At 43.3% G+C, this 12,538-nt stretch overlaps 1 protein-coding gene across 1 annotated transcript in view; it reads left to right on the forward strand.

Moving 5' to 3' along the window:
• LOC124716698 (potassium voltage-gated channel protein eag-like) overlaps positions 1–12,538 on the forward strand; it is a 242,665-nt gene that overhangs the window by 12,057 nt on the left and 218,070 nt on the right. The gene's annotated exons all lie outside the window — the stretch shown is intronic.

Genomic DNA, 12,538 nt, shown 5'->3' on the forward strand with positions numbered 1-12,538 from the left:
ACTTCCGCAAGGCGTTCGATACAGTTCCCCACAGTCGTTTAATGAACAAAGTAAGAGCATATGGTCTATCAGACCAATTGTGTGATTGTATTGAAGAGTTCCTAGATAACAGAACGCAGCATGTCATTCTCAATGCAGAGAAGTCTTCCGAAGTAAGAGTGATTTCAGGTGTGCCGCAGGGGAGTGTCGTAAGACCGTTGCTATTCACGATACGCATAAATGACCTTGTGAATGACATCAGAAGTTCACTGAGGCTTTTTGCGGATGATGCTGTGGTATATCGAGAGGTTGTAACAATGGAAAATTGTGCTGAAATGCAGGAGGATCTGCAGCGAATTGACGCATGGTGCGGGGAATGGCAATTGAATCTCAATGTAGGCAAGTGTAATGTGCTGCGAATACATAGAAAGAAAGGTCCCTTATCATTTAGCTACAATATAGCAGATCAGCAACTGTATGCAGTTAATTCCATAAATTATCTGGGAGTACGCATTAGGAGTGACTTAAAATGGAATGATCATATAAAGTTGATCGTCAGTAAAGCAGATGCCAGACTGAGATTCGTTGGAAGGATCCTAAGGAAATGCAATCCGAAAAAAAAAGAAAAAGGTTACAGTACGCTTGTTCGCCCACTGCTTGAGTACTGCTCAGCAGTGTGGGATCTGTACCAGATAGGGTTGATAGAAGAGATAGAGAAGATCCAACGGAGAGCAGCGCGCTTCGTTACAGGATCATTTAGCAATCGCGAAAGCGTTACGGAGATGATAGATAAACTCCAGTGGAAGACTCTGCAGGAGAGACGCTCAATAGCTCGGTACGGGCTTTTGTTAAAGTTTTGAGAACATACCTTCACCGAAGGGTCAAGCAGTATATTGCTCACTCCTACGTATATCTCGCGAAGAGACCATGAGGTTAAAATCAGAGAGATTAGAGCTCACACAGAAGCATACCGACAATCCTTCTTTCAACGAACAATACGAGACTGGAGTAGAAGGGAGAACCGATAGAGGTACTCAAGGTACCCTCCGCCACACACCGTCAGGTGGCTTGCGGAGTATGGATGTAGATGTAGAATCTTCATCCAGTTCTGTGGCCTTCCTCCAGCATGAAACAGGGCCGTGTATGACCTGTCGGTACCAATCCTTGTCCTTGTGGCAGAGCCAGTGTTTCACTTTGTGAGTCACCTCCCCACCGTTCCCAAAAAGTCTTCCATGAATGGCATCCTTTAATGGCCCAAACAAGTGGAAGTCAGAGGGAGCTAGGTTAGGTGTGACAGCCGTGGCTAGTCTCCTCGACTGTTGCAAATCGTGGAGCTCCACCGGACCGCCTTCTGATGACCTGACCCTCCATGACCAGAGACTAACTGTACTTCTGCCAACAACAAATGCTCCATAGACTTTGCACCATCATTTGTGAATATTCCCCACAGTTTCTTTCTCTACAGTGAGAAATTCAATCACCTACAGACGCCATTTTGGAACTGCTCTGCTGCTACGCTATCTGTCGGAAGTGACGGAAACTTACTCAGGAGACTTCAGATAATACAGACGTAACGGTTCGCAATCTTACCATTGTTTTCGGCTGAGAAAAGAAAATGTGGTGCATTACTTTCTGGGCAACCCTCCTAAATCACCAGGTCCCGGATGGAACCAAGGTTCTATTGTACAAAGGGTACTCTATGGCACTTGCCCCTCACCTAGCTTGCACTTTTCGTGAATCTCTCGCCCAGCGCAAAGTCCCAAGCGACTGGAAAACAGCGCAGGTGACTCCAGTATATAAAAAGGTTAAAAGAATGGAGCCACATAATTGCAGACCAATATCCCCAACTTCGGTTTGCTGCAGAATCCTTGAACATATTCCCAGTGCGAATATAATAAACTTTCTTGAGACTGACAAGCTTATGTCCACGAATCAGCGTGGATTTAGAAAGCATTGCTTTTGCGAAATTCAGCTTACCCATTTCTCACATTGTATACTGAGAACTGTGGATGAAGGGCAACAGGCAGATTCCATATTTCTAGATTTCCGGAAGGCATTTGACACAGTGCCCCATTGTAGGATGTTAACGAAGGTACGAGCATCTGGAATAAATTCACACATACGTGAGTGGCTCGAAGACTTCTTAAGTAATAGAAGCCCGTATGTTGTCATCGCCGGTGAGTGTTCATCAGATACAAGGGTTTCACCTAGAGTGTCACAGAGAAGTATTATAGGACTGCTGCTGTTCTCTACATCCATAAATGATTTGGCAGACGGGGTGGCCAGCAGTGTGCGGTTGTTTGCTGATAATGCCTTGGTGTACGGTGAGGTGTCGAATTAGAGTGATTGTAGGTAGAGACAAGACGACTAAGACAAAACCTCCAGTTAGTGTAATGAGTGGCAGCTAGCTCTAAATGTAGAGAAATGTAAGTTAATGATGATGAGTAGAAAGATCAAACCTGTAATATTCGGATACAGTGTTACTAATGTCCTACATGACACAGTCATTTAAATATCTGCGCGAACGTTGTAAAGAGATATGAGATAGAATGAGCATGTGAAAACTATGGTAGGGAAGGCGAATGGGCGAATGGGAGAATTTTAGGAAAAAGAGGTTCACCTGTAAAGGAGACCGCTTATAGGACGCTGGTGCGACCTAGTCTTGAGTACTGCTCGAGTATTTGGGATCCGTACCAGGTGAAGGAAAACATGAAAGCATTTCAGAGGCGGGCTGCTACATTTCTACATCTACATCTACATTTATACTCCGCAAGTCACCCAACGGTGTGTGGCGGAGGGCACTTTACGTGCCACTGTCATTACCTCCCTTTCCTGTTCCAGTCGCGTATGGTTCGCGGGAAGAACGACTGTCTGAAAGCCTCCGTGCGCGCTCGAATCTCTCTAATTTTACATTCGTGAGCTCCTCGGGAGGTATAAGTAGGGGGAAGCAACATATTCGATACCTCATCCAGAAACGCACCCTCTCGAAACCTGGACAGCAAGCTACACCGCGATGCAGAGCGCCTCTCTTGCAGAGTCTGCCACTTGAGTTTATTAAACATCTCCGTAACGCTATCACGGTTACCAAATAACCCTGTGACGAAACGCGCCGCTCTTCTTTGGATCTTCTCTATCTCCTCCGTCAACCCGATCTGGTACGGATCCCACACTGATGAGCAATACTCAAGTATAGGTCGAACGAGTGTTTTGTAAGCCACGTCCTTTGTTGATGGACTACATTTTCTAAGCACTCTCCCAGTGAATCTCAACCTGGTACCCGCCTTACCAACAATTAATTTTATATGATCATTCCACTTCAAATCGTTCCGCACGCATACTCCCAGATATTTTACAGAAGTAATTGCTAGCAGTGTTTGTTCCGCTGTCATATAATCATACAATAAAGAATCCTTCTTTCTATGTATTCGCAATACATTACATTTGTCTATGTTAAGGGTCAGTTGCCACTCCCTGCACCAAGTGCCTATCCGCTGCAGATCTTCCTGCATTTCGCTACAATTTTCTAATGCTGCAACTTCTCTGTATACTACAGCATCATCCGCGAAAAGCCGCATGGAACTTCCGACACTATCTACTAGGTCATTTACATATATTGTGAAAAGCAATGGTCCCATAACACTCCCCTGTGGCACGCCAGAGGTTACTTTAACGTCTGTAGACGTCTCTCCATTGATAACAACATGCTGTGTTCTGTTTGCTAAAAACTCTTCAATCCAGCCACACAGCTGGTCTGATATTCCGTAGGCTCTTACTTTGTTTATCAGACGACAGTGCGGAACTGTATCGAGCGCCTTCCGGAAGTCAAGGAAAATAGCATCTACCTGGGAGCCTGTATCTAATATTTTCTGGGTCTCATGAACAAATAAAGCGAGTTGGGTCTCACACGATCGCTGTTTCCGGAATCCATGTTGATTCCTACATAGTAGATTCTGGGTTTCCAAAAACGACATGATACTCGAGCAAAAAACATGTTCTAAAATTCTACAACAGATCGACGTCAGAGACATAGGTCTATAGTTTTGCGTATCTGCTCGACGACCCTTCTTGAAGACTGGGACTACCTGTGCTCTTTTCCAATCATTTGGAACCCTCCGTTCCTCTAGAGACTTGCGGTACACGGCTGTTAGAAGGGGGCAAGTTCTTTCGCGTACTCTGTGTAGAATCGAATTGGTATCCCGTCAGGTCCAGTGGACTTTCCTCTGTTGAGTGATTCCAGTTGCTTTTCTATTCCTTCGACACTTATTTCGATGTCAGCCATTTTTTCGTTTGTGCGAGGATTTAGAGAAGAAAATGCAGTGCGGTCTTCCTCTGTGAAACAGCTTTGGAAAAAGGTGTTTAGTATTTCAGCTTTACGCGTGTCATCCTCTGTTTCAATGCCATCATCATCCCGGAGTGTCTCGATATGCTGTTTCGAGCCACTTACTGATTTAACGTAAGACCAGAACTTCCTAGGATTTTCTGTCAAGTCGGTACATAGAATTTTACTTTCGAATTCACTGAACGCTTCACGCATAGCCCTCCTTACGCTAACTTTGCGTCGTTTAGCTTCTGTTTGTCTGAGAGGTTTTGGCTGCGTTTAAACTTGGAGTGAAGCCCTCTTTGCTTTCGCAGTAGTTTCCTAACTTGTTGTACCACGGTGGGTTTTTGCCGTCCCTCGCAGTTTTACTCGGCACGTACCTGTCTAAAACGCATTTTACGATTGCCTTGAACTTTTTCCATAAACACTCAACATTGTCAGTGTCGGAACAGAGATTTTCGTTTTGATCTGTTAGGTAGTCTGAAGTCTGCCTTCTATTACTCTTGCTAAACAGATAAACCTTCCTCCCTTTTTTTATATTCCTATTAACTTCCATAATCAGGGATGCTGCAACGGCCTTATGATCACTGATTCCCTGTTCTGCACATACAGAGTCGAAAAGTTCGGGTCTGTTTGTTATCAGTAGGTCCAAGATGTTATCTCCACGAGTCGGTTCTCTGTTTAATTGCTATAGGTAATTTTCGGATAGTTCACTCAGTATAATGTCACTCGATGCTCTGTCCCTACCACCCGTCCTAAACATCTGAGTGTCCGAGTCTATATCTGGTAAATTGAAATCTCCACCTAAGACTATAACACGCTGAGAAAATTTATGTGAAATGTATTCCAAATTTTCTCTCAGTTGTTCTGCCACTACAGGATGAACTACTACTAACAGCGACGAACACTCCACCACCGGTTGCATGCAATCTATCCTTTCTAAACATCGTCTGTACCTTTGTAAAAATTTCGGCAGAATTTATCTCTGGTTTCAGCCAGCTTTCTGTACCTATAACGATTTCAGCTTCGGTGCATTCTATCAGCGCTTGAAGTTCCGGTACTTTACCAACGCAGCTTCGACAGTTTACAATTACAATACCGATTGCTGCTTGGTCCCAGCATGTCCTGACTTTGCCCCGCACCCGTTGAGGCTGTTGCCCTTTCTGTACTTGCCCGAGGCCATCTAACCTAAAAAACCGCCCCGCCCACGCCACACAACCCCTGCTACCCGTGTAGCCACTTGTTACGTGTGGTGGACTCCTCACCTATCCAGCGGAACCCGAAACCCCACCACCCTATGGCGCAAGTCGAGGAATCTGCAGCCCACACGGTCGCAGAACCGTCTCAGCCTCTGATTCACACCCTCCACTCGGCTCTGTACCAAAGGTCCGCAGTCAGTCCTGTCGACGATGCTGCAGATGGTGAGATCTGCTTTCATCCCGCTAGCGAGACTGGCAGTCTTCACCAAATCAGATAGCCGCCGGAAGCCAGAGAGGATTTCCTCGGATCCATAGCGACACACATCATTGGTGCCGACATGAGCGACCACCTGCAGATGGGTGCACCCTGTACCCTTCATGGCATCCGGAAGGACCCTTTCCACATCTGGAATGACTCCCCCCAGTATGCACACGGAGTGCACATTGGTTTTCTTCCCCTCTCTTGCTGCCATATCCCTAATTGCTTACTAGGCACATATGCCGACCATTACACCACCACAGCATTATGGTCAATATAGCTGTACGAACTTCCGAAGTTAAATACTCTCCCCAACAAAAAAACTAATTCACATCTCCCCTTATATTGTCACTATTACCAGGTCTCTCCGACATTGGAATAGCACCCCAGAGTTTGTGTTGGGGAGGGTATTTGTCTTGGGTAGTTCGTGCAGCTATGTTGACCATAATGTTGTGGTTGTGTAATGGTCAGCGTATCTGCCTAGTAAGCAAGAAGACCCGGGTTCGAGTCCCAGCCGCAGCACAATTTTTAATTCACTTCTTCAGCTTCCAACGTTACTGATGAGAAAGTTTAGAGAACCAGTATTTGAACATACATTGCGTGCAAGGATCGCGAAGATAAGATACGAGAAATTAGGACTCAGAGAGGGATGCAGACAGTCGCTCCATTTGGGAGTAGAACAGGAAAGGAAATGACAAGTAGTGCTCAGGATATTCACCGCCACGCACCATACGGTGACTTGCTGAGTATCTATACTAATGTAGATGCAGACGTTCATGAAACTGGCCGAAAATGACAATTTTCAATTTATATTTGATTTATTACTGGAATTCATGGACAATAATTTCCGATGAAATCGCATGCGAAGTGCCTGAAAAATAATTACACATGTGGTGCGACCTTCCTGTCACGCCCACTTTTGGAAGCAACGCATCAATCCTAGCTCGGTGAACTACGATTCCGAGAGTTGCATTCACACGGAGAGACTTCAGAATTGTATCCTGGATGCTGATGTTGTCAATCCCACTTACAGGTTTATGAGCGATCCTAAACTTTTAAAAATGTGTGTTCACGGCAAAATTCAGTATCCAAATGGGTCTCTGAATGCACTCATATAGAAATGATGCTCTAAAAGCACATTTTCATCTGCTACAGCTGTCAGAATTGCAACTTATGATGCATTTCTTGTATTTAGTGATAGGAACATAGTAAGGGCGAAGGTGTCAGAGAGAATGGGCTTTGAGATAGAAAAATTTACTCATCTTGAGAAAAATAGACTCACAACTGTTTGTTTTTAAATTTTGTACTTTTTTCTCAGAGTCTGTTAAGGCTATAATTATGAAATTTTGCACACTTATTTCTATAAAACCAATAAATGTTTCAACAGTAAATTTTGAAGTTCTGAGCGTAAGCTGTGATATGAGACAAAGTGCTTGGAATTTTGCATGAATTTTATATTATACTTGCAGAATTTTAATTAAAACAGTATTAAAATTCTCCTGTTCGATATATTCAAAAAACCTCAGGAGAGATCTCACTATATGCAATGAGATTAAACAGAGAAAATTTTGTAGAAATCTATTGAATTGGTTCTGAGAGAAAGGTACATATATTACTTTTTAAAAATAAAGTTTTTTAAATCCATAAAAAATCCAGAATAGATATAATCCAAGGAACTTAACAGTAAATGTGTCGATTTCTTGTAAAGCAAGGTACGAACTTACATTGTCGTATCTTCAAAATTGTGGATTTGATACATGTTTCAAATAGTGTGTGTTTTTCACGAAAGTCTCGCCTTAAGACAGTGGAATAGTATTTCGGACTACCAAAGTGGACTTGTCTTTGAGACTGAGTGAGCAGGAACAGAGGTACTTGCATTCGGGACTGATGAAAGTGAATATGTCTTCAGGATCAAGTGACCAGGCGCAGAGGTTAAGGCACTCAGTGTAAGAAGGCACGTGTAGTACAGGGCGACCCAAAAGTCCTTTGACATTTGAAAATTCAATACTTCACGGAATAGTATAGACAGAGAGGTAAAAACTGACACGCACATGTGATATCACATTGAATCGAAAAGAAACTGGACAAAACGATCAATAGATTGCGCTTCATATGATACAAAAGCAATAATGAGAATAACAATTGATTTTTAACAACTACGATGTTCTTTATAAGAAATGCTCAACATGTGGGTCGTCATTCATCAACAATATCTGTAGTCGAGGGACAATATTGTGAACAGCATTGTACAGTATATCTGTAGGTATGGTGAAAAATTGCCATCGGATGTTGCCTTTTAGCATTCCTAATGATGTCGGACAATCGTGGTAGACTTGTGATTACAGGTAACCCCATGACCAACAATCACATGGATTGAGGTCTGGGGACCTGGCAGACCAAGCATGATCAAAGCAACAGCTCAGCAAGCGATCCTGATCAAACGATGTGTACAAGAGATCTTTCACACGATTATTAACATTGAGTGGGGCGCCATCCTACACAATAGTAGATCCTTTCAATTAAACCTCATTTTGTTTCAAACATCTGTGTCAGTTTTTTCCTCCCTACCTATGTCGCTCTGTGAATTAGTGCATTTTCAAATGTTAACGATTTTTGGGTCACCCTGTATTTGTATCTGAGACTGTGTGAGTTGGATCAGTACTTAAGGTACTGGACTTGAATTTTGGATATGGTTAGCAGGTAAAAAGGCACAGAACTTGAATTCAGGCCTGGGTAGTGGTAGAGTAAGGCAGGCGCCAGTCCATTTTGTTAGTGCGGGTTGCCTACATCCAGAGCAGGTATGCATTCAGGGGAAAACCTATTGTTCTCCTTTGATCGACAGGTACTTAACCTATTGTTCTGCTAAAAACGTTACGTACCTGTCAATCAAAGGAGGACAGTAGGTTTCCCCTAAGTGCAAGTTGTAGAGCAAGGTAGGTGCCAGTCCATTTTGTTAGTGCAGGTTGCCTACATCATGGCCAGGTATGCCCTCAGGGGCAAACCTATTTTCTCTGTTGATTGACAGGTATATAACCTTTTTAGCAGAACAATAGGTTAAGTACCTGTCGATCAAAGGAGCACAATAGGTTAAGTACCTTTCAAGCAAAGGGGAATAACAGGTTTGCCCCTGAGTGCATACCTGCCTCTGATGCAGACAACCCGCACTAACAAAATGGACTGGCACCCGCCTTGCACTGCTGACTGGCGCCTGCCTTGCTCTATTACTCTGGGTAAGATGGAGCAATGATTAAGGGACTGTATATGCATTCTGCACTGTGTGAGTAGGATCAATGAGTAAGGCACGGCGCTTGTATTTTGCCCTGCGGAAGGTGAATTGGGGACAGATTTAGTAGACACACTGATTAAGGGATTGGACTTGTATTTGGCATTCAAGGAGGTGTTAGTGGTTAACTCATTGGTCATTATTAAGAAGTAAGTGACATCCAGCGACAGCTAGGGTACTCCCAATGTGTTTTAACTGAGTGAGCTTTTCACAGACAAATTTCCTTAACGTCTGTGAAAAGAAGTTTGAAAACTACTCCCCTGACAGTCGCCACATGAATGGCCTTATCCAAATCATCGCCAGAAGAAATATTAGTCATTCCTTTAAAAGAGCATGCAGGATCTCCTTGGAGTGATGTAGATAATGCAGAACTGCTCTCCTCCAGCTCTGATATAAGACGTGGCAGTGAAGAGGTATGTGCCAGCAGGTTATACTTAGTGTTCCAAGTGCTGTAGCATGGGTTGTATACGTCGCAGGATGCTGAAACGTCATATGTATGTTCATTAACTGGTGCTCTCACGGACTATGCTGAAAAAATTAATAGTTCTGCTTCCTGCCGCCAGGTGAAAATATGACGCTGTAAGCTGTCAGAATGTGAAACGTTTCCCGTTTTGATTCCGGTATACTGTTTGTTGCTTGGTGACATATTAATTTCTTTTGTGAAGCAACTGTTGATGTAAACGGTTAAGAAGGTGAAAGTTTTCCATACAAAATGCACTGATTCTTGAGAATAAAGAGCGTGCACTGCTGGTGAAGTTGTTTTACCAGAACAGCAGCAAATAACGCGCTGGAAGAAATAGGTGCAAGAGCTGAGGGATGTGGTCCATTCCCATGGCAGATTTTGATGAAGCATCTGTAGCTTTAGCTGACTGTGCAGCACATCCCTGCAATTGTGCAGCCAATACTCTAGCTGTGTCATGAGAATTGTGTATTATTTTACACTGGTATCTCTACAATATGCAAAATGTGCACCAAATGAATTCCCAAGGCAGGCTTCAATACCATGACCTTGCCTTTGTTTTTTGACACGCTTGGAAATGGATGACATGTGCCTGGGGAATGTTGTTCGGATGGACGAGGCTCATTTTTACTCTGCACAGGCCATGAATGCACAGAACTGTCGCATATGGGATTCTACTATGTCACATATTGTGCAAGATTCAGAATGTGCACCAAGTGAATCCCCAAATAGGCTTCAAGGCTGTGACTTTGCTCTTTGTTTTTTGCCATGCTTGGAAGTGGATGACATGAGGCTGGGGAGTGTTCTTTGGATGGACGAGGCACATTCTTACTATATACATGCCATGAAAACACAGAACTCTCACATATGCCATATGTTGACGCTGCAGTCAGTTTATGTGACTGCATGGTGTGGCGTCATAAGCTCCTTCATTCTCAGTCCGTTTTTCTTTGAGGAGACGAAACGCGCACATTACAAGAACTGCCTTGTGCAAAACGTAATTCCAGTTAAGCGAGAACGCAACTGTGTCCACATCAATGTTTTCAGGCAGGCTCGGTGATACTACATATTGATCGCCAGGTGAAAGAGTTAAATCGAGAAATCTTCGGCAACGATCAAGTCATCTGTAGGCAATTTCCAGATGTTTCGCCTTCCAGATCTCCCTGCCTAAATCCATGTGATTTCTGGTTTTGGTGATAGCTGAAACATAGTGTCTGCCAGGGATGTATCTGGACTCTTCCTCATCTGAGGGATATCATGCAATGGCATATTACTCGGATTACATCAGATATGCTGCGAGCAACTGTCAGCCATGCTGTTGTACCGTCCCCCTTCCTAATCGGCCTAATGGATTGTGATATAATTGACCGTGATCGCATATGCCTAATGAAATTTTACAATGGGTAAGGCTATCATTACCGAAGGAAAATAATACCGTTTAGTAGCAGGAAAGTGTACAACAGATCCTTCTGAAGGAAGAACCTATTCTAAACCTGGTCTACATACTGATAATAAATTTGAAATGGGTGGAATCAAGTGCAATCACTCACGAACCACACAGGGAGAAAACGGGTACCACGTAGTATTTAATACAAAAAAACACTCATTAGCAAAACAAGGATACTTAAACAGTCGCCAGCCCACTAGGGCAATGAATATCCAGAATCCTAATAAACGTAATAGCAAAGAAAATTAGGCAAATAATCACTGGCATGGCAACAGAAGGTTGTCACACTTTTCACAACACAACAGTTCACGAGGAAATACTAAATGAATCAGAAAGCAGTGAGCTTGCATTTGCTTAATCTGAAATACTAAATTTTGAAAGCAACGTTAAAAAAAATGGCTCTAAGCACTATGGGACTTAACACCTGAGGTCATCAGTCCCCTAGACTTAGAACTGCTTAAACCTAACTAAGAACATCACGCACATCCATGCCAGAGGCAGGATTCGAATATGCGACCTTAGCAGCAGCGTGGTTCAGGACTGAAGCGTCCAGAACCGCTCGGTCACAGCGGCCGGCTGAAAGCAAGGTTAAATAAAGTTGTTGGTTAATAAAATAAAGGACTGTAACAGAAATTTGTTACATGAAAAATGATTTTTAGTAACCTCAGAGTAACTGTGGTGTGCGTACTGTGAGACCTTCGGTACACACACCATCAGATTATTTGACTTGTCGCTCTAACGAAGTAGGCGAGTGTCAGCAATATGTCTCGTGGTCTTATCGTGGCGTGTTTATCTTCTGCCGTTAGGTCAGACTATAGAAATGCCACTTGCACGCTTAGAGTAGCAGATTGACGGTGACCAACTTTAAACAGAACTTGATTAATTTTCACACACATTTATTGAAATAATAACAAGCATAAACATTACTTAACTTGATTCTGGATGCTATTTACAATTGACAATCTGAAGCTCCTTTGCTCTTTGTACGTTAATCTTATTCTCACATATTTCTGATACTTGCCAAAGTGTCTATACATTTATCTTCATGGCTATGTACAGGAATATGGTAATCTTATTAGGCGCAGACTGAAACTTGACTATAGACTGGTACAGACTAATGCAGACTCGTACAGACTGGTGCAGACAAATGCAGACTGACTATTCGGAGGTCTGTACCTCACACGTTCAGGTATCCCTGCGCGAGTGTGATCCGCGAGGAGAAAAGGTTCTACGTCAGCAGCAATCTCATTGGCTGCGTTACACATTAATACGTGGATCGGCGGACGCAGAATTTGGTCTGTCTCTAAGGCAGCGCCATCTTGTAATGCGGAGACAGACAAGCGCTGCGCGTGCACTGTTGTGCTTAGTGGGGCGTGCTCTAGTGGGAAAGTTGTGTACGTGCTGACTACGCAGAACTATGTACACAACAGTAGCTTAACGCAAAATTTGGAAAAAGGCGAGCAGTTTACTTTCAGTTATTGAAATTTATTTTACTTTTAAAATAAGATCAATCAAATACCTATCAAGTCAGCAGAAGTCACTCGCTAAGCTGGATACAAAATAAATGAAACTGCACACTCTTAATTTGTGCCA

The sequence above is a fragment of the Schistocerca piceifrons genome, chromosome 9, assembly GCF_021461385.2.
Source record: "Schistocerca piceifrons isolate TAMUIC-IGC-003096 chromosome 9, iqSchPice1.1, whole genome shotgun sequence".
Lineage (NCBI taxonomy): Eukaryota > Metazoa > Arthropoda > Insecta > Orthoptera > Acrididae > Schistocerca > Schistocerca piceifrons.